We start from the raw sequence: 22,072 nt of genomic DNA on the forward strand, positions 1-22,072 counted from the left end.
TCAGTATTTCTGGTTTCCCCCGCTCCACACAAGTCACCTCATGTCTTCTTTCCAAATGCCTAAATCTTCCTAGGCAGAGAATCAGTCTATCATATTTACTGAGCAAGTACTGTGGGCACAGCACTGTACAAAGCTCTTGGGAGAGTATGTCGATTTAGGCACATTCCCTGCCCACAACGAGTTTACAGTCTAGAGGACCAGCTTACAGTCTAGAGGGGATGAAAGAGCAGTTGAGGTTCTTAATATTACATAGTATTTGCGCCAGCAGTGAAGAAATCTCCTCCATCATGAAACTGATCATTCATTTAATCGTACTTATTAAGTGCTTACTGTGTGCAGAGAACTGTACTGAGCACTTCGGAAAGTACAATACAACAATAAACAGTGACATTCCCTGCCCACAGTGAGCTCAGACCAGAGGGGACTGTGAGGGATTATTCACTGTTTACCAGGTAAGGAGACATTTTAGGTGTAGGGTTCATTTTCAAGCGATAAAGACATTTTACATTTGTTGGAGAGCTTGACGACAGCAAAGTGGCCTAGTGGAAAGAGCAAGGAACTGGGTGTCGGGGACCCAGGTTCTAATCCTGCCTTTGCCACTTGCCAGCTGGAAGACCTTGGACACTGAACTTCTCTATGCCTCAGTTTCCTCATCTGTAAAATGGGGATAAAATACCTGTTTTGCCTTCCTCTTAAGATTGTGAGTCCCATGTGGAGCAGGGCCTGAAACCAATTTATTTTGTATCTACCCCAGCACTTAAAAATGATTTACACACACACACATATTAATATATAGCTATTATTAATAATCCAGCTCTGATGGTCATTAAAGCATAATGAAAAAATGAATTATTTCATATATCAAGCAATCTTCTGAACAAGATTTATAGTTTCTAGCTAATAGAATATAGGGACAATGACACTCAAACCTTCAAGGACAAAATTTATTAAAAAAAACTGAAATGTAATTGTAATGTTCCAGCACTTGATTTGCCACAGAACATCATTTGCTGAAACAAAAAAACAATTACACCCATTTTACATAATTTTCAAAAAACTGTTACTCAAAAATTGTTTGAAAAAGGTTCCTAGACTACTCTTTTTCCAGAGTGAGGAAATATTTTCTGAAACATATTTTGCAGTGATTGAAACCACAACATTTAATTGCAGGAAGTTTAAAAAATTACAGATTTCTTTAAATTTTCTAAATAAAACCCCACAAGGATTTCTAAAATTTCACCATATAAAGCAAATGTGTTTGCTCAGTATTTCCTCCAAAACCGTGCCCACCTCTGGAGGTGACAGATGCTTGGATACAGTGAACAAACATTTGCCATTTAAGCTACACGAGGTTCATGTTTAAAATGTTATCCCTTAGTCTAGGGCTGAAAAAAAGTCACTAGTCCTAAATCTTTAACTGTTGAGGTTGATGAACTTCATAATAAAAATAATAATATTTGTTAAACGCTTACTATGTGTCAGGAACTACTAAGTTCTGGGGTGGATACAAGTAAATCGAGTTGGACACAGTCCCCGTTCCATGTGGGCTCAAAGTCTCAATTCCCATTTTACAGATGAGGTAACTGAGGCACAGAGAAGTAAGGTGACTCGCCCAAGGTCACACAGCAGACAAGTGGTGGAGATAGGATTAGAACCCATTACCAGCCATCAGCCCTCTTTGTGAGAAAAGTCCAAGAGGGGGGAAAAACTCAAACCAAGCTATTTGTGTTTGGCAGTTGGGGGCTATTTTTGGCATTGAACAGAGCCTCGTCTTCACATTACAAGACTAATCACTTGCACACCAGTAGTCCTTGAGAAGTGGGAACACATCTACCAACTGTTATATTGTTCTTTCCCAAGCACTTAGTACAGTGCTCTGCATACGGTAAGCGCTCCATAAATGCCACTGACTGACTGAAGCATTTCACAGTCCACGTTCACCTTCCCCTTCCAGGCAGGAGCCAGGAGAGAGGCAGAACCCGGTATCGGGAGATCAAGTGCTTGACCGAAAACGTCAATCAATCAATTGTATTTATTGAGCGCTTACTGTGTGCAGAGCACTGTACTAAGCGCTTGGGAAGTCCAAGTTGGCAACATATAGACGGTCCCTACCCAACAGTGGGCTCACGGTCTAGAAGGGGGAGACAGAGAACGAAACAAAACATATTAACAAAATAAAATAAATAGAATAGATATGTACAAGTAAAAAAATAAATAGAGTAATAAATACGTACAAACATATATACATATATACAGATGCTGTATATACGTGTATATGTATATATATGTATATATGCCAGACCAGTGCCTGGCACATAGTAAGTGCTTAACAAAATACCATCATCATCAATAAATACAACTGAAGAGAAGCAGTGTGAACTGGGGGGATACAGCCTGGGAGTCAGAATGACCTGGGTTCTAATCCTGGCTCTGCCACTTACGTGCTGTGGGACCCTGGGCAAGTCACTTCACTTCCTCGGGCCTTGGTTTCCTCAATTGCGAAATGAAAATTCAATCCCTGTTCTCCCTCCTTCTTAGACCTTGAGCCCCATGTGGGATAGGGGCTGTGTCTGACCTCATTATCTAGCATCTGCCCCGGGGCTTAGTACAGTGCTTGGCACATAGTAAATGCTTAACAAATACTATTACCATCATTATCCTTATTTTTATTGTTATTATTACAAGGGCAGCTATTCAACACGTCCTACCTCGTCCCTCTCCAGAGCAGACAGTACCGGAGGTGGTAATCCCAGCACTAGAATTCCAGGGCAGGTGGAAAAGCGGGAAGGGGTTTACGCTTTCAGCGTGCCCACCTGCCGCTTCCTCAAACTGAGCTGCTAGCAACCCTACTACCGTGGCTGTTGCAAGCAAGCTGAATAAAAGGGGGTGTTGCTGGACACCGACTAAAGAGAGGACAGGGAAGGTAAAGACAAGTGTACGATAGATAGTTGTACTACCTATCTATTTTTAAAGCATACATCTCTGGGGAAATCTTGTGTTTCTTATCGGAATTCTGCCCAGGGCTCATCTCTGTAACACACTGTAAGCTCGTTGTGGGCAGGGAATGTGTCTGCCAAGTCTGTCGTATTGTACTCTCTACAGTGCTCTGCACGTAGTAAGTGCTCAATAAATAAAACTGATTGAAATATAACCCTCAGTGCCAAACATTTATGGAGAAAGCACCACACAGTCACATTAGTACAGTGCTCTGCACACTGTAAGCACTCAATAAATACCATTATCAAAAGGGTGCCAACAATTTAGGGGGCCCTCGGGTCAGTAGCACCACCATGGCAGCATGCCCACCCATTCAGTGGCTGCCCATTGGGCTTCCATCCCGAAGCCCTGACCCCCGGTCCAGCCGCCAGGAACCTTCGTGGCAAATCCAAGAGCCCAGGTGGGTTGGTGGCCTCCAACATTCATTCCCAGTCAGCAGCGCTCACCCGCTATTGGCCCTATCAGAAGACAAGACACTCATAAGTGCCTAAATTACGAGTAAAAATCCCACAGAGAATGGACTGAAACGACTGGATTTCACATTCGTGATTCCTTTTGGGGAAGCAAACACATAATAGCCTACAACTGAAAGTACAGGGAATATATTCAGGTACATAATAATAATAATAATGATGGCATCTATTAAGAGCTTACTATGTGCAAAGCACTGTTCTAAGCGCTGAGGAGGTTACAAAGGTGATCAGGTTGTCTCACAGTCTTCACCCCCATTTTACAGATGAGGGAACTGAAGCCCAGAGAAGTGAAGTGACTTGCCCAAAGTCACACAGCTGACAATTGGCAGAGCAGGGATTTGAACCCATGACCTCTGACTCCAAAGACCGGGCTCTTTCTACTGAGCCACGCTGCTTCTCTAGGTATATAAACACTTTGGGAATAACAGTAGCCCACACCAGCCTTGGCCTCAGCCAGACCTAGCTAATTTTGTTAAATATGTACAGCACAGTCACAAAGATCTCACATGATGCCTTTTCCCCCACCATACACAGGATACCATTGTAGAAAGGTACTATCAGGAAACTAAATTTAATACCTTTGCTCAGTGAGGGCTGACCCATCTCAGTTGACACTGCTAATTTATTCATCTGTTTTCGCTATACAGTTTCATGTTTTTCCAACATTACGTTAACTACAACCAATTCCGGATTCAACAGGTGGAATATTTTAGCTGATTATCCCCGAATACTTCTAGAGTGTAAGACTATATCATCTACAGATCATCCTTTGTATATTAAGATGATATCACTGTTTGCACGTTGTTTGGTTCAATAAATGCTATTTACCAGAAGCTATTCTCTTCTGAGGCACATAATCCAAGAGGAATGTGCGGCTAATGCAACGATAATGTTCTCACTTCGTGTTTGCAGTCACGTAACTCAGTTTCCCAATTCTCTCTTTAGAGCCCACTGAAAAATTAACAGAGTTTGAGGCATGAAGTGAGCTGTATCCACGGGGGGTTCTCTACCCTCCTGCCGGTTTTTGATGTAGGAACTGGCAGGCCCCGACCACTAAAATTCACTCCCTTTGAGGTGGTCGTTCAGCCTTTCTGTGGTCTGCCCCTATGGAGCGGCGGGACTGGAGGGCCCGTTTGGGCAGGAGAAACCACCACGGTCACTGCTCAGCTCCACGTCTGCTCCTGCTCCATGCTCAGCTCCCGCTTCCAGGAAACAAGGGAGATGGAGAGGATAACTGGAGTGCTCTGCACACAGTAAGCGCTCAAGAAATATGATTGAATTAGACTGTGAGCTTAGACTTTTAGACTGTGAGCCCACTGTTTGGTAGGGACTGTCTCTATATGTTGCCAACTTGCACTTCCCAAGCGCTTAGTACAGTGCTCTGCACACAGTAAGCGCTCAATAAATACGATTGATGATGATGATGATTGAATGAATGAATGAATGAATGAGAGCCCACCCGCTCCTCCCTCCTGGCTTGTTCCCCGCATCGAGCCCTTCTCAGCTGTGGCATCCCCACATACCCCGGGACGACGGAAAGGTTGTGGGCCCCCACTGGGACTACAAATCCCAGCCGCACGGGCAGATGAACCCCGCGGGCCGGCATCCTGCCCTCCCCATACAACCCTGTTCTGAGGCATCAAGTCAGGATCCCCTGGGGCTTGGGTCAAACCCCTTGGCGGTCTTGGCTTGGCCTGGGGACCACGACTTGGGCCCCTACCGGGCTCGATGCCTTCTCTGGGTTCCAGCCCAGCGAGGTCTCTGAGCGGGCACCTCAGACTCGGCAGAAATGAAAACCACCTTTAACTCCTGTAAATGAAGCCAATTCAAGACCACAGGAGTCTAGGATGGCTGCCACTGCAGGATGTGTCTGCTGGATTCTCCCCCCACCCCAACCTCACCTTCCTCGCTTCCTTTTCTCGCTACCGGGCAATGGAGCATTCAAAACCCAATCCCGGACTACAAACTGCACCGCAAAACTAAAGACAGACGGACCTGTGGGCTTGCCCAAATTGGACAAGTGACCACAGCAGCTCTGCCACATCTGCTGTGTGGCCTTAAGCAAGTCACTTCATTCCTCTGGGCCTCAGTTATCTGTAAAACGGGCATTAAGGTAGTGGGGCTCAGGTGGGGACGGGGACTGTGTCCACCCTGAGTTGCTTGTATCCACCCCAGCGCTTCGTACAGTGCCTGGCACATAGTAAACGCTTAATACCATCATTGTTATTATCATTGGTATTATTATTATTATTGTTACAGATGGGTTTGCCCTCGGGTTCAAAGACCATGTCTCCAACGGAAGGCCTTGTGGGCTCCCGCCTCCGTCCGCCCCTCCTCCCGGGGCTGGGCCACCTCCACGAAGTTCCACCAGGATCAGAGGGCTTCCTAACTCAGCCTTGCCCTGGGGCACTGCCAGGGTCTCCCAGAGAGAAGCTGCAGAAATGATTTGAGATTCACCCACAGCCAAGACTGTGGCTCCTCTGCCTCACCTCCAGTTTTGACCCTTATTTCCCACTCCGTAGGAAGTTGTCAGCAGGGAGAGGAAATTGGTCAGGGATCTATTTGGCTCTCCCTCCTCTCTAGTCTTGTCCTTACTGCTGCTGTTTATTTTCCGCTTACATGGTAATGATCGATTTACAGAGAAAGGCACAAATAAATCAGAGAAAAAATGATTTTCTGGGCTGGACTGGTCAACCTATAGATTATCACAGGACCAGAAAAGGAGGATGGGCAATACAGACTTCTAACCCACTCCTTCCTTTTAGATTCACTACCCCATGCAAATCAATACGCTCAGGCAAGGCTTGTGAATGCTGCAGGTGGAGATTTCTTTTATTTCTCCTCATTCCCCAGGGATCCGCTGGCTTCTCTCCAAGCCCACAGCCACGGTCCCAAAGGTTTTCATCCTCAAACTGGCCTCTTCTTACCATCTTTTTCTAAAATTCCAGAATTATAAGGGGAGAACAGGGCATCGTCACCAACATCATCGACTGGGTTCCTCCTGCGGGCAGTATACTATGCCAGGCAGATGCCTAGGAAAAGATAACACAAGGGAAAGACAAGATCTCTGCCCTTAGAGAGCACCAGAGAGTGAAGTAAAACGTTCACTGAAAAACTGAGGTGGATACACTGAATCAGGTTTCAACAAATAATCAGCTCCAATGCCAGAAAACATCATCAGCTAAACATCAATCCTAATTAATTTGGTATGATTTGCAAAAGTATATCTCCTTTCTCCAAAGAGACAAACTAGCTTCTCCCTGACATTTTGTCCTGAGAAGGTATGAGAGCCTTCTAAACACAGGATTTTATGATTTAGGTGGTTGGCGGGAAGGTTCCAAGGTCTGATTTATACTGTCTTATCAGTCATTCCAGACCACAAGATTTTCAAATGAAAACTTGGAAAATCTTTCAGTGAATGATTCCCTAAATTACTCATTTCAAAATTTAGGAGAGCGGGTCTACAAAGCAGCAACGCCTGGGTGACATACAATTGTCATTCCTGGGTCCCAAGGTATTCACGCCACCCAACAGTGTGTCCTAGAGGACAAAGCACAGGCCCAGGAGTCAGATAGGCCTGGGTTCTAATCCTAGCTCTGCCTCCACCTGTAAACTTTGTGATCTTGGGCAAGTCACTTCACTTCTCTATACCTCAGTTCCCTCCTCTGTAAAATGGGGATGAAGACTGTGAGCCCCACGGTGGACACAGACTGTGCCAACCTGATTAGCTTGGATCTTCCCCAGCGCTTAGTACAGTGCCTGGCACAGAGTAAGTCCTCAAAGACCGTAACAACAACAAAAAAGTTTACAATCTAGAGGATAGCTTCCAGAGCCATCCACGGGCAGGCTTTCCTGAAATGGCAGCCCTGAGACAAAAAAACAAAACAAAAAAAACAGAGCCTAGAGGAGCCACATCACTGGGGGCTACCCCAGAGTGACCTGGCTTTTGGGGAAGAAGTGTCGCTCAGCCCAATGACCCCGGAGTTGATCGCATGCTGCTGCCAGGGGTGACCTGGGCTGTTCAGACATTTCTGAATGTCCCCCAGTGGGCCGCCGCATTGCTTCCTCCTGGAAGATGCACACCAGTTGTGGTCTCAAGTAGCACACTGCCCCAGCGGCCCTTGCCACTGAGTCAACTACTTGATTAGGCAAGATATGCAGCAGTAGCAGGGAGGGCTCATAAACTCAGGGTCTAAATGGGTCTATTTATAAAAGGCGCTCTGGCTGTTTATACACTGACGTGGTTAAAAACATACAGGAAGCAACTGTTGCACACAAACCCCCACCTTTTTATTGGCTATCCACCCTGACTCATTTCAACTACCTCCTTCCCAACCGGACACTATGACTAACACTGAGCATTTTCTACATTATCCAAATCCTGAAGGTTTGGGCCAAGAAGAAATTTTTTTTTGACAGCAATTGTACCTTTGTCAACTTTTTAGGCTAAGAAATCCCTCCAGGATTTAAAGTACAATACACCAATGGAGCCAAACCTACGCAGAGCAGGAGAATGCATCTCTTTCTCCTCTCTCTCCCACTCCCCCTCCCCTGTTAGGGCAGGCTTGAAGCCAAATAAGCATTAAAGAACAGAAAGACCTGGATTACCTGAAATGGCCCTTACCTACCTTTGGAGACTCAGATTCATATCCTCCCCAATCCCATTTTGAGATTTCTCAAATAAGTGGCATTTTGAATTTGAACTCATTTGGGACTCCTTTTTAAGAATTCTGAAAGTCGAAATGCGGAGTTTGCTTTTACTTTATAAAACCCAACACACAATAGCTGCCGGGATCATATTCAAAGCCGGTTTTTATCTCCCGATGATAAAGTCAAAAACATAATTCACTGATTTTCGGAGAATTCTCACTCTAATATCTCAAGGCAAATACAAAATTCCAAGAGTTAATTTAAAATGCCACCCAGTCTTCCCAGTCAATACATAATCAGTTCATTAAAAAAGGAAGCATCCAATCGCACGCACAGACACACACACACGCAGACTCCCTGGGGAGGGTGGCCTCCATTTGAATCCTCCTGAGGGAAAGTTCAGCTGGAAGACTAGACCCACAATCTTAACTGTGTCAACAGGATTGGCACTTCCCTTCACCAGAGCCATCTTTTCTTGGGTCCATTGTGAGTATAAACGCCGCTACTCCAAAGGGAGGCACTGCTTGATTACTCTCTCCCTACTCCACTTCCACCATCAATGTCACCGATCCCCTGTGAGGATGATGATGATGGTACTTGTTAAGTGCTTACTATGTTTCCAGCACTGTTGTAAGCACTGGGATAGATACAAGTTAATTAGGTTGAACACAGTCCCAGTCCCACATGGGACTGTCCAGTGGAAAAAGCACGGGCTTGGGAGTCAGAGATCATGGGTTCAAATCCCAACTCCGCCGCTTGTCAGCTGTGTGACTTTGGGCAATTCACTTAACTTCTCTTTGCCTCAGTTGTCTCAACTGTAAAATGGGGATTAAGATTGTGAGCCCCACATGGGACAAACTGATCACTTTATATCCTCCCCAGCGCTTAGAACAGTGCCTTGCACATAGTAAGCGCTTAACAAATACCAAAATTATTATTATTATGCTGTTGTCCTCGAGGTGACCTGAGAGGACAGCACTGATGGACGAAGCGTAAACTGTATGTCACCGCTTCGCCGTCAACAGATGCAAACAGAAGCTCAGCTTCCTGTCCCCAGACTTTTTTTTATGGTATTTGTTAAATTCTTATTACGTGCTGGGCACTGTACTAAGCCCCGGGGTAAATACAGCTTAAGTTGGACACAGTCCCTGTCCCACATGGGACTCACAGTCTTTTTCTCCATTTTCCAGATGAGGGAACTGAGGCCCAGAGAAGCAATGTGACTTGCCCTAGGCCACACAGCAGCCAAGTGGTGGAGCTGGGATTAAAACCCAGGTTCTTCTTACTTCCAGTCCCATGCTCTACCCACTAGGCCACGCTACGTCTCAGACTCCCCCATCCCATATCTGTGGACCCTTTCAGTTCTTTAAATAGCCAACAGCTGCCACTGCCCGTGGCGATCCTCCCCCCAGAAGTTGCCGACCACTGCCCCCCTCCCACCCCCCCAACCCATCCTGGTCTGGCCCTGTGGCCCCAACTCCTGCTGCAGAAAGGGAGCCTTGGTGATGCTGGCTGCAGCAACACTAAGAAAAAAAATACAATGCTGCCCACTTCCCTACTTTTTATGGTATCTTTTAAGTGCTTACTATGTGCCAGGCACTGTACAAAGCACTCAGAAAGAAACAGTAGCCTTGTGGATACAGCATGGACTCCTAAGCCCGTGCTCTATCCACCAAGCCACACTGCTTCTCAACACCAATCCCTCCACATCAATCAATGATACTTATTGAGCTCTCACTGGGTGCAGAGCATTGTACCACGTGTTTGGAAAGATGGTCAGAGGATGAGAAAACAAAATAGGGCCACAGATTCTAGAATTCCAGATGAATCCAATGCTTTAACACTTAAAATGAAGCTTTGGCTCTGGGTCAGGTTTCTTTAGGATCTAGTTATTTACTTAAAGATTCTTCCACCACATCACTTGGTACCTGGAACTGCCAACAGGTTTTCCAGGATGACCAAAATTCCCAAACCACCCAGCAACTGGGATTGCATAAACATATGCTCCTGACAAGCAAAATGCCCCAAGCAATGACAGGATTAATCATCCACATAAAAGTGAATCACAATACTTTAGGAGATTTGGAAGTCAGTATAAAGTTGTTTTTCCTATTGAGCCACAATTACAACATGTTTGATTTTCATAAATGAGTACGTGTTAGGAATGTGGATACTGACTCACAGCACCAGCCCTGTATCCAACATAAGCAGTCAGAGACCTAATTTAACCTGGAAAAACAATACTCTCTGATAAAGATACAAATTTAAGAGTACAGGGAGTTCTCCTAATAATACCAAAGTTGGGTTCTTGGAAAACCTCATCCTTTGGGAAAACCGGGTTACGGTACCCACTGATTCTGGAGGAATTAATGGGTTTAGGGGCTAGATGTTTCAAAGATACCACCAGGACTGACATTTTTCAATAAAAATTCCGAGTTTTCAATGATGTTTTTACACCATTGCCACCTACTGCTATTTTACTGTACTAAATACTACAGACTTGCAAAAATATAAGTACAAAGTATCGTGTGATACAGTAAAGTCGAAGCTGAGGCAGAGACTGGCAAGTGCAGCAGCATCACAGCTTCCACAAGAAGAGGCACAGCCTAGTGGATAGAGCCCAGGGCTGGGAGTCAGAAGGACCTGGGTTCTAATCCCAGCACTGCCCCTTGTCTGCTGTGTGACCTTGGAGCAAGTCAGCTTCACTTCTCTGGGCCTCAGTTCCCTCATCTGTAAAATGGGGATTAAGGCTATAAGTCCCACGTGGAATATTGACTGTGTCCAACCATGTATCTACCCCAGGGCTTAGTACAGTGCCTGGCCCAGAATAAGCACTTTACAGATGCCATTTAACAAAAAAGCCACACCTGTGTGTGTGCCTACTTTGTGCATCGTGTCCTGTCTGCACAACCTCACATTGTGCAAAGGACATTCACTACCCCTTCTAATGTGTTGTGTCTGAAAAATGAGTTACGGCAAAAATCAGTGTGTGTTTATAACCAGAGGTCCAACACGATAGTCAGGCTTGCTAACTATCTCATTTGGGCAGATGGCCTGGGGCCCCTCCACATACCACGCTTTGATGTGGCCCAACTAACTTCGGCTCTAGGAGATGTTTCCCTGACAACTCACACTAATTGCCACTGAACTGCTTGGGATTCCTAAGAGGGTGCGAAGGGAGTCAGAGAGCCCCACGGCAGAATAGGTGGGAAGGAAAAGCTGCATGGACTAGTGGGTAGAGCACAGGCCATGGGGTCAGAAGGACCTGGGTGCTAATCCCAGCTCTGCACTTGTCTGCTGTGTGACCTACACTTCTCTGGGTCTGTTACCTCTTCTGTAAAATGGGGATCAAGGCTGTGAGACCCATGTGGGACACAGAGTGTGTCCGACCTGATTCGTTTGTAGCTACCCCCACATTTAGTACAGTGCCTGCCACATAGTAAGCATTTAAATACCATAAAAAGGGAAGCAGAGTAGATGATTGTTCGGAGAGATGGAAGGTGGGGGGGGGCGGGGGGGGGGGAATAATAGCTCCTCATTTCTAGTTAAGCCTAGTCGTAAACCTCCTTTGAATCCCTTTTTCAAACACTTGCTAACAATAAGAAGAATTGTGGTATGAGGGCAGGGAACTTGTCGCTACCTTTGTTGTACTGTACTCTCCCAAGCACTTAGTACAGTGCTCCACACATAGTAATCACTCAATAAATACCGTTGATTGATACAAGATTATCAGGTTCCATAGGGGGCTCACATTATAGGCAGGAGGGAGAATGGGTATTGAACCTCCATTCTGCAGATGAGGGTGTGGAAGAACAGAGAAGTTAACTGACTTGTCCAAGGTCAAACAGCAGACAAGTGGCGGAGCCAGGATTAGAACCTCAGAAGTCGCAGTTCCACTTAATCCTCAATGTTCCAAATGTATGACATCTATGAATCCATTTTCCTAAGCCTAGCATTCTTCAGTACATGATCACAATTCACAAGAGCCGCCTATCCCTGAAAATGTTTGAGCAACACACCAATACAACAATAAATCATTCATATCTGGGAAAGTTTGTACTCAAGAGGACATTGTTTAATCCCTTAGCAACCCGATGATCACCACTATCCACAGCATTTACTGAGCATTTACTATGTGCAGAGCTGAGACCAAAGCACTTGGGAACACACAACAGGAGGAGAAGGAGTTTACAACCTAATAGGGCAAGAGATAAATGGACATAAATGCCCAAATATCATATTTACATAACTGCACCACTTTTGCATAATTTTTGTTACATTAAAAGGGGGGAGGGCTACTATGCAAGTCATATTAAGTCTAGCTATAAAGGGAGAAGGAAGAGGAAGGTAGGAGGGCTCCTGAGATTGCATCTCATGCTTCTGTTGCAGACGTGCTACCTGCAATAGGCACTCAAATTAACTCCCTCACCTTTGTTGTCCCCTCAATCACATTTACTGAGGTCTTTCTGTGAGCACAGCACTGTACTAAGCACTCGGGAGAGTACAACATAACTGATTTGGTTCCCTGCCCACAGAGAGCTTACAGTCTAGAGGGGGAGACAGACTTTAAGATAGATTTTGGCTACATACGTAGGTGCTGTGGGGCTGAGGGTCGGGGGAATAAACGCCACAAATCCAAACACAAGGGGGTCGCTGAAGGGAAAGGGAGTAGAGGAAATGAGAGCCAAGTCAAGGAAAACCTCTTGAAGGAGACGTAATTTTTAATAAGGCTTTGAAGGTGGGGAGAGTGACGGTCTGTCATTATGAAGGGTAGGGAGTTCGAAGCCATGGAAAGGATATAGGCAAGGAGTCAGCAGTGAGATAAATGAGATTGAAGTCCAGTGAGCAAGCTGACAGAGGAAGAAGGTGAGCGTACTAACTCCCCCAAACACACTACTTATAAATATGTGGTCCAGAAAATAATCCTTTCATTTCCTCCTCAAAAATCAAAGTAATTATATGAGTACATAAGGTACATAATGGATAGTGAGGTGAGATCACTGACACAAATGACTAACAGAAAAATGTTCTACATACACGGATACAAAAATGGAGTTATGAAATATTTTACATTTAAGGAACGAGATGAGAAAGACTTGCATCGCACAGGCTCAAAAGTTCTATCAAACCTAAAATCTAGAGGTCCTTCTTACAGCAACACTAGAATATTCTGACTACTTCTTTGTAGAATGATTGGGGAGAAAGCTAAGACCCCAGTAACTTTCACTAAAATTCTAATTGCCTGACGTATATACAATGAAGATTTTGGATTAAAATTCTGGTTTTAAACTAAGATTTGCCAAATAAAATCTTAAATGTTTTTCTACAGAACAATGCAGGTGGTTATATGCTCTTTACTGTCTGATGTTCTACGTTTAGGATACCAACATTTGAGGAGGTTTCCAGGGTTGAAGGATCAACAATTTCCACCCAAATCACCCAGGAATAGTAAATTAGATGTAGCTGACTAAAATAAGAGAGGAAACAGTGTCAATCCATAGCATAAAAGATGACTCCTTTAGTAAAGCTGCCTAATGTATGATTTTTGAAAATCATCAACTAAGGTGAAACAGCAGTCACAGACCCTGGAAAACAACTCTCAGGACACCTTAAGGGATACTGTCTAATTTTATATAAAGCCTTAGAAATTTGCTTGAAAAAAATCAAGACTCCCCCTTCCTGCTCACCATACACACATACCACACATCACTTAGTGAGCTAGAGACAATCAAGTTTAAAATATTTCCTCTACACATATGATTATGTACAGCAAATCCTTGAAAGCTCGATGATAGCTGTTGTCATTCTTTCCACACTCAACAACCCAAATAACTTTAATTTCCACACAATCTTTTTTTTAAAAAATGGTATTTGTTAAGTGCTTACTATGTGCCAGGGACTGTACCATGCACTGAGAGAGAGAGAGAGACAAGCTAATCAGGCTGGACAAAGTCCCTGTCCCACATGGGGCTCACAGTCTTTAGGGAACTGAGGCACAGAGGAAATGAAATGACTTGCCCAAGGTCACACAGCAGACAAATGGTGGAGCAGGGATTAGAACTTGGGTCTGACTCCCAGGCGTGTGCCCTTTCCACTAGGCCACGCTGATGTTTTCTATTCTTTAATCATCCTTGGCTGTTGTTCACCAATTTAGACACAACTTTTTTTTAAAACTGCAGAAACCAAAATAGATCTAGTCCACACAAAGGAGAGCAGAAGCAAGTTTTCCGGGCTCCAGCATGGGCTTTGGCCATGTAAGTATAATGTCAAACCTCTTCCCGATTACCCTCTATTCCTGATTTATATCCAGTTTGTTGCTGACGATGTTGTTTTCCTACTGGGCCTGCCTAGACTTTCCCAGTTTTAGCCATCTTGTGTCTGGATGTGTTCTGTCTGGCATACCGTATGATTTTGCCCTCGGCTCTGGTGGTTTTCATCCTGATTCTGGAAGACCCTTTCCCTTCCTTTGTGAAGACCCTGGGCCTGGGACTCAGAGGACCTGGGTTCTAATCCTGGCTCCACTGCTTTCCTGCTGCGTGACCTTGGGCAAATCCCTTCACTTCGCTGCACCTCAGTTCCCTCACCTGCAAAATAGGGATTAAATACCTGTTCTCACTCCTACTTAGACTGTGAGCCCCAAGAGGGACCTGATTAGTCTGAATCTACTCCAGTGCTTACGTAGTAAGCGCTTAATAAATACCACAATTATCATTACTACTTAATTTGTTTTGGTCTCTGAATTTTACTTCTTCCAAAAAAGTGTTATCAACATTTTTCAGCCATCTGCAGGCCTGATGAGTGAATACTATTCCTTCTTTCTGTTCAGGGTTCACACAATGCCAAGATAGTCAAACCCAGAAATGCAAATTAGAAATGCAAATGGGAATACACTGCAGAAAAAAAAAAAAATTGTCCTCCCCTAGACAGAAACAGTACAGTATGTGCAGGGAAACTGCTAAAACTAGAAAGTCCTTAAACAAAAAAATCACATGCAAACATTTCACCCAAGTGCCACTTGCAACAGAAGGTTAGAAAGGCAAACCAGAAGAGGAAAGAAATATGAACAGAAATCTAAAACACTGGATGGTTTAAATCCATACTGCCTAATGACACATAACCTCATATAATGAGAGTACTGGCAGATGTTACAGCAAAGCCATTAGCCATTATTTTTGCAAATATGTGGAAGGCAGAAGAAATCCCTCAGGGCGGGAGACGAGCAAATGTTGCTCCCATCTTACTAAATGGAAAAGGGGATGACCCTGGTAATTAGTGATTGGTCAGTTTAAAAATCGATATCTGTGAAGATCATAAAATGAGTCATTAAAAAACAATTTGCCATCGCAAGTGGGGAGACAGGATTCTGATCTGGAGAGGACATTGATCAGACTCAGTACAGCATTTCTCATGGTCTTGCACTCTTACGAATCTTTTATGCTCTGTCACTTTTTTGATGCTTATAAAACCCATTAGATTGTAAGCTTAAGGGGGCAGAGCTCCCTTCCGAGTCAGACTATGTCAGTCCTCAGGACACACAACAACAATATGAAGCTGTAAACCCATGCTCCTTCCTATTCTCTCAGATAGAGAATATTCAAGTTGCAACTGCGGTGAACTGGCAACTCTTTCTTTATTAAGCCCTGTTTCCACCTACAATTTTAAGCGTGGTCAATGAAATGATAAATACAGAAACTGTTCAAAATAGTAACAAATGGCTTAATTTTATTCCAGAAATAATCCTTCTCTTGGCCAAGTCAACTGTGATGCCAGTGTGACAGTTTAAACAACCTCCCCCACCCCCACCCCGACCCATGAGTTACCTCATCACTCTAAATGAATGAAGCATCAGTCCAGGCAGCTCCAGATTTCTCTGGTCTTAAGAACAGATGGCTCCAGCCCAGTTTTACCGTTTCGGTTTGTGGTAATGGTTTAGTGGGGGACTTGAGAAGTGGGCTGGAGGAGAAAATGAACGACAAGTATCCTGGACAGAGAGTTGGCTAACAGCTCACCTACAACCTTGCCATGCAGCGCCAGTGCCAGCTTTTCTGCACAAAGAATATTTTAGAGGACACAAAACTGTCAAGGAGCCAGTGGACATTTTTACTGTCACGTTTTATGGCTGCATGCATATCTGTGTGTGCAGATCTACAGCTCTTAGTTTACATAAGAAGAGTAATAAGAAAAACGAGATAAGCAGTCAACTCTTGTGCCAATATTTAGGGAGCCCACAAGGTTGCAAAGAAGAATTCTAACAGGAGAAGTTTGGGTAGCATCACTGTCACTTCTTTTTTCTGAATGGTATTTGTTAAGTGCTACATGTTAAGCACCGTTCTAAGAGCTGGGCCAGATACAAGTTTATCAGCTTGAAAACGGTCCCTGTCTCACATACTTAATCTCCATTTTACAGTAGAGGAAACTGAGGCCCTGAGAAGTGAAGTGACTTGCCTGAGGTCTCACAGCAAGCAATTGGCAGAGCTGGGATTAGAACCCAGGTCCTCTGATTACCAGGCCCGGGCTCTTTCCACTAGGCCATGCTGCTTCTCTCTCGATCCCAGCACCATTTCCACGGCTCAGCCCTGTCACAAGTGGACGGACGGCCACCAACCCGGGTCTTGATCGGCAACAGTGAGCTGAGCTGCCCATGCTTCCCTTTTCCCAGACGCTGGGGCCCAGCCACACAGGAGGGAATGGGTCTGTAAGCTTGTTGTGGGCAGGGAATGGGTCTGTTATACCGTACTCTCCCAAGTGCTTAGAACAGTGCTCTGCACACAGCACTCAATAAATACGATTGACTGACCCTCCCACCTCCCCCAATGACAGTGGCGCTCCAATAAGCCCCTGCTGCAGCCCCAGAAAGGCTCCAACGTCGACAGCATTTAGTCTTCTCAACTTTTACAATGTCACAAAGGCCACCGCTGGTCAGAAGCAACCTGGCCTTGTGGATAGAGCACAGGCCTGGGACTCAGAAGACCTGGGTTCTAATCCCAACTCCTCCACTTGTCTGCTCTGGGTCCTTGGGCAAGTCACTTCAAATCTCTGGGCCTCGGCTACCTCGTCTGGAAAATGGGGATTAAGACTGTGAGCACTTTGTGGGACATGGACTGTGTCTCACCTGATTAGCTTGTATCTACTCCACTGCTCAGTACAGTGCCTGGCATATAGAGAGCACTTAACAACTACCATCAAAATTAAAAAAAAATAAAAAACGAGCTGTAAGAAGCCTAAAATCCTGTTGCCCCTTTCATGTTTGTCATCATGTCTTTTATATTTTTGTTTGCCTATCCTTACATATCCGTTGCCAACCTCCCACTTCCCCCTTTTTTAATAATAATAATAATAATAATAATAATAATAATAATAATAATAATAATAATAATGGCATTTATTAAGCGCTTACTATGTGCAAAGCAATTATTTAAAGGTATTTCTTCACCACATGCTATATGCTAGGCACTGTACTAAGTGCAGGGGTACATAATAATAACGGCATTTTTTAAGCGCTTACTATGTGCAAAGCACGGTTCAAAGCGCTGGGTACAACCGAATCAGTTTGAACACAGACCCTATCCCACATGGTGCACACAGTCTTAATCCCCACTTTCCAGATGAGGTAACTGAGGCACAGAGAAATGAAGTGGCTTGCTCAAGGTCACCCAGCAGACAACAGGTGGAGCCAGGATTAGACTGTCCTAAAATTGTGAGCCCTTTAGGAGCCAAGGACCGTGTCTACTCCTCATCCATGGATTTTTTTCCCCCAAAGCTCAGCGGAGTGCTTTGAACATAGGAGGCACTTAATAAATACTATCGTTACCACTTACAACCACTGCTGCGGATTTTCGACCAGGGTTGACTCCCTGGGCTGGTGTCTCAAACACTCCCCCAGGTATTCCGACAACGCCTTGTGCTTGGCTTCACCTGAGTCACAAGCGGCTGAGAACCTGGGGGCCTAGCTTGGCTGATTTGTCTTGACATTCATACCCTCCTTTCACCATCTGTTAGAGTTTAGGAGGCTTTCGCCGCGGTCACCAACAGCCCAGAACAATAGCTTCCCTTCCATCCCACTTCCTCTTCCTTTCCAGACACTAATCCTCCTGGTAGTAGAAACAGCTGACTGTTGGCTTTAAAGCACAGAATCCGCTCTATCCCCACTACTTATCCACTCTTTCCCCCCACCCCCCCAACCCCAGAGAAGCAGCACGGCCTGTGGAATAAGCATAGGCCCAGGAGTCAGAGGACCTGGGCAATCAATCCCGGCTCTACTCTGTGTCGGCTGTGTAACCTTGGGCAAATCACTTAACTGCTTTGTGACTCGGTTACCTCATCTGTAAAATGGGGATTAAACCCAACTCCCTCTTACTTAAGACTGTGAGCCCTGTGAGGGACAGGGACTGTGCCAAACCTGATTAACTTGTATCTATTCCATTGCTTAGAACAGTGCGTGGCACATAGTCACCACCTAATGAGTACCATAATTACTACTACATCCAGTTTGCAGTCTTCATTCTTCTCCAGCTCATCTATCACTGTCTTGATCTCATCCACACCCTCCCTGCTACCTGGAACTCCCTCCCCATTCATCTCCACCAGACCACAGCTCTCCCCATCTTCAAAGCCTCCTGAGACAGCACTGTACTAAACGCAGCGCTTGGGAGAGTTTCACTGAAGCAGGACACACAATCACTGCCCTTAAGTGATTTTTTTTTCCTGTTTCCCTTGCCTAGCTCACCCGTCTGTGTCATCTAAGCACCTGGGTCTGTGACCCATGGACATTTGATATTCACCCCAACCCCACAACATGTTTACATATCTTTAAATTATATATTATAAATTAGATTAATGTCTGTCTCCCTTCTAGACTGTAAGCTCGTTACAGACAGGGAATGTATTCACTAATTTTGTTGTAATGTACTCGCCCAAGCACTTAGTACAGTGCTCTGTACATAGTAGGTGCTCAATAAATGCCACTGATCAGGAGCCTACAATCTAATGGGGTGGACGGACAAAACTATATACCAACAGTAGGAACAGACTCTTTACGTCAGGATACCAGAGTTCAACCCCTCTATAATCATACGGTTTCCAGAAGAGGGGAGAAAATTTATTGATTCAAGTGACAAGTTCTACCAGTATTTTCAGTCAGTTTTAAAGGCTCCTTTCTTTGATTCATTCATTCATTCATTCAATTGTATTTATTGAGTGCTTACTGTGTGCAAACCTAAGTGCTTGGGAAGTACAAGTTTGATGAAACTAATAAGCATTTCAAATCCTCTTAGGCTTGAATAGGGGGGAAAAAAATCCTTGAACTACTGACTCTGATCTCCCAAATGATAAATGAAACTTTACTTCTACTTCTGCCTTTAGGACTGTTTAGCTAGAAAGCATCTTCAGAAACTGTTCATGATCCTTCCTCATATACTTAAAAGAACCAAAGCACGCTCTTCTAGGGGTGCTTTTACAAATTCAAAGGTAGCTTTTGTTTTAGGATCCAACAGTCCAATTTAAACGACAAACTGAAGGACGTTCTTTCAGATTTGCCACAGTCTTTGGTAGGAAATGATTATTCTGGCTGATAGTCCTGGGATTTGGCAGAAAATTCAACTCCACTTCAAAGGATGTTTGTTATGGGACAAGAAGGGCTGCCTCGGAAATAGAATATTTTTGCTCCATTGGCCCCACGCACTTGGACCAAACTAAGATTGGGAACCTCACTGAAGATTAAAATCTTGAATATATCTGATTGGCCCTAAGTAGAAAGAAATAATAAAGGCTGAAACTAGTTGTCCTGGGACTGAACAGATACAATAGGTCTACACAGGGTAAATGTAATTCTGAGAGAATTTTTATGTTACAAGGCACTGTATTAATCAACCCGTAACATTCTTTTTCTCTCTCCTCAATCAGGTCTACTTACAGTAGAGTATGGATGCAAGGGCCAACCAAATATCACCTAATTCTTAACTTTGGGTGGAGTCACTCCACTTTTCTGTGCCTCAATTCCCTCATCTGCAAAATGGGGATTCAATACCTGTTCTCTCTCCTAGAGTGTGAGCCCCGTGTAGGACCTGATTAGCTTGAATCTACCCCAGCCCTTACTAGAGTGCATGGCACATAGCAAGTGCTTAACAAATCACACTATTATTATTATTATTATTATTATTATCATTATTATTATTATTACATCACCTCCATCTCACTGCTAAACCTGTACTACAGTGTAAGCCACGTGATTATTTCTGGATATGAAGCCCTTGCATTTATTAGAATTTAACTTGTTTGACCTGTACTAGATCGTATCTTAATGCTATCTAACCCTATCTAGAGCAGAGAGAACTGAAAAAAACCGTTCAGCCTTCTGAATTACATCTGCAATGTGAATGCCTAAATCATGATAATGAAAACTCATAAACACTGTGATCAGTTTAAAACAAACTTCATTTACGTGATCTACCACTTGTTCAAGCTACTTGTACTGGCAAATAAAAATTGTATTTTTAACATATTAAACCTTTCTGACTTTAGTGTATTAGAAGTAAGCTTTGCCTTTGTCACATCAAAGCCTTGGAAGGCGGGAGAGAGAATTCCTATCTTGTACTTGTAACACTTGCAAAACTCAACCGTCCCTACATCTTTGCCTAAACTTGTTCAAACGTTAAAGACTCCAAAGTTTTCCCCTACTCCACCTTGAGTATTACCGATCTGCAACCTTAACCCCAGGGTTTCTGACTCAAGACAAGCTCTAACTATACTTATTTAAATTACTCATAATTCACGAGACTCTTTCAAAAGCCTTCACAATACTTCTCCAATTGGCCACAGTGCAGAAAACCAGTTCTAATCCCAGCTCGACCTCTAATCTGCTTTGTGACTTTTGGCAAATCACTTAACTATTCTGCGCCTAGGTTTCCTCTTCCATAAAATGAAGATCAAAATAGCTGCTCTTCCCTCGTCTTAGACCTTGAGCCCCGTGTAAGAAGGAAACTGTGTCCTAATCTGAAATCCTGGTTCTCCCCCAGCACTGAGCATGGTGCTTTGGCACACACTAAGTGCTTAATGAATACCACATTTAAAAACTCAGGAAACAATATTCAGTGATCTCTCAGAATGGTACCGGCTATAATACTTTGGGCAATTTAAGGGTCTGGAACTGAACTAGAAGAATCCTCATTGGTATTTATTGAGCAGAGCACTATACTTAGCACTTGGGAGAGTATGATGCAAAAGAGTTTGTAGGCATGTTCCCTGCTCACAATGAGCTGACAGTCTACTCCACAGGCTCCCCTTGCTTCCAGCTGGGGATGAGTGCTTAAGGAATAAATCAATTGAATAGGTGAACCAACTTTTAATATATTAAAACAAAGAACTGTAGGGGTAAGTTTCAGATCCTATGCACCCATTCTCCCACATCTGTCTGGGTCAACCCTGATACCCTTGTGGTAACTTTGGCTGCCACAGAATCTTGCGCTTGAGGAGGAAGGGAAGATCATGTTTTGAGATGTTAGTGACATCACCAGTCTCCCAAACCATGGCAGACCGAGGAAGAAAAACCAAGCCAGGGATTCTCCAACTATATTTTTGCAAGCCCTCATTAGCACCATTACTTATTAAGTGCACAATATGTCAAGTCTTGTCCACAACCCAAAACAGACCCACAGAAAAATCAACTCTTAAGAGGAATAAGGTCCATTTCAACCCAGAAATACAAGGCGACACTTCAAAAACAGTTTTAATAGTTAACAATCATTCAAGGGCAACCTTTCGTGTGGTTAAGGATCTGCACATCCATGAAGCAAAGACAAAAGTGCAGGATCAGCCCACAGTGAAAGTCATTTGTAACATGAGGTTCAAGGCATTAAGGCAATCCCTGCATTAAAGAGCACAACTAACAGGATGAAAAATGGCCCCTCGGTAGCCGACTGAGCCCCCTTTTTCCTCTCCTCCGCCCCCTCGCCCCC

The 22,072-nt window shown here is 44.2% G+C and overlaps 1 protein-coding gene across 1 annotated transcript in view; it reads right to left on the reverse strand.

Annotated features, from left to right (window-relative positions):
• Nucleotides 1-22,072, reverse strand: part of JMY (junction mediating and regulatory protein, p53 cofactor) — a gene marked incomplete at its 5' end in the record, with an annotated part of 93,535 nt that overhangs the window by 57,654 nt on the left and 13,809 nt on the right. The window lies entirely within an intron of this gene.

The sequence above is a fragment of the Tachyglossus aculeatus genome, chromosome 23, assembly GCF_015852505.1.
Source record: "Tachyglossus aculeatus isolate mTacAcu1 chromosome 23, mTacAcu1.pri, whole genome shotgun sequence".
Lineage (NCBI taxonomy): Eukaryota > Metazoa > Chordata > Mammalia > Monotremata > Tachyglossidae > Tachyglossus > Tachyglossus aculeatus.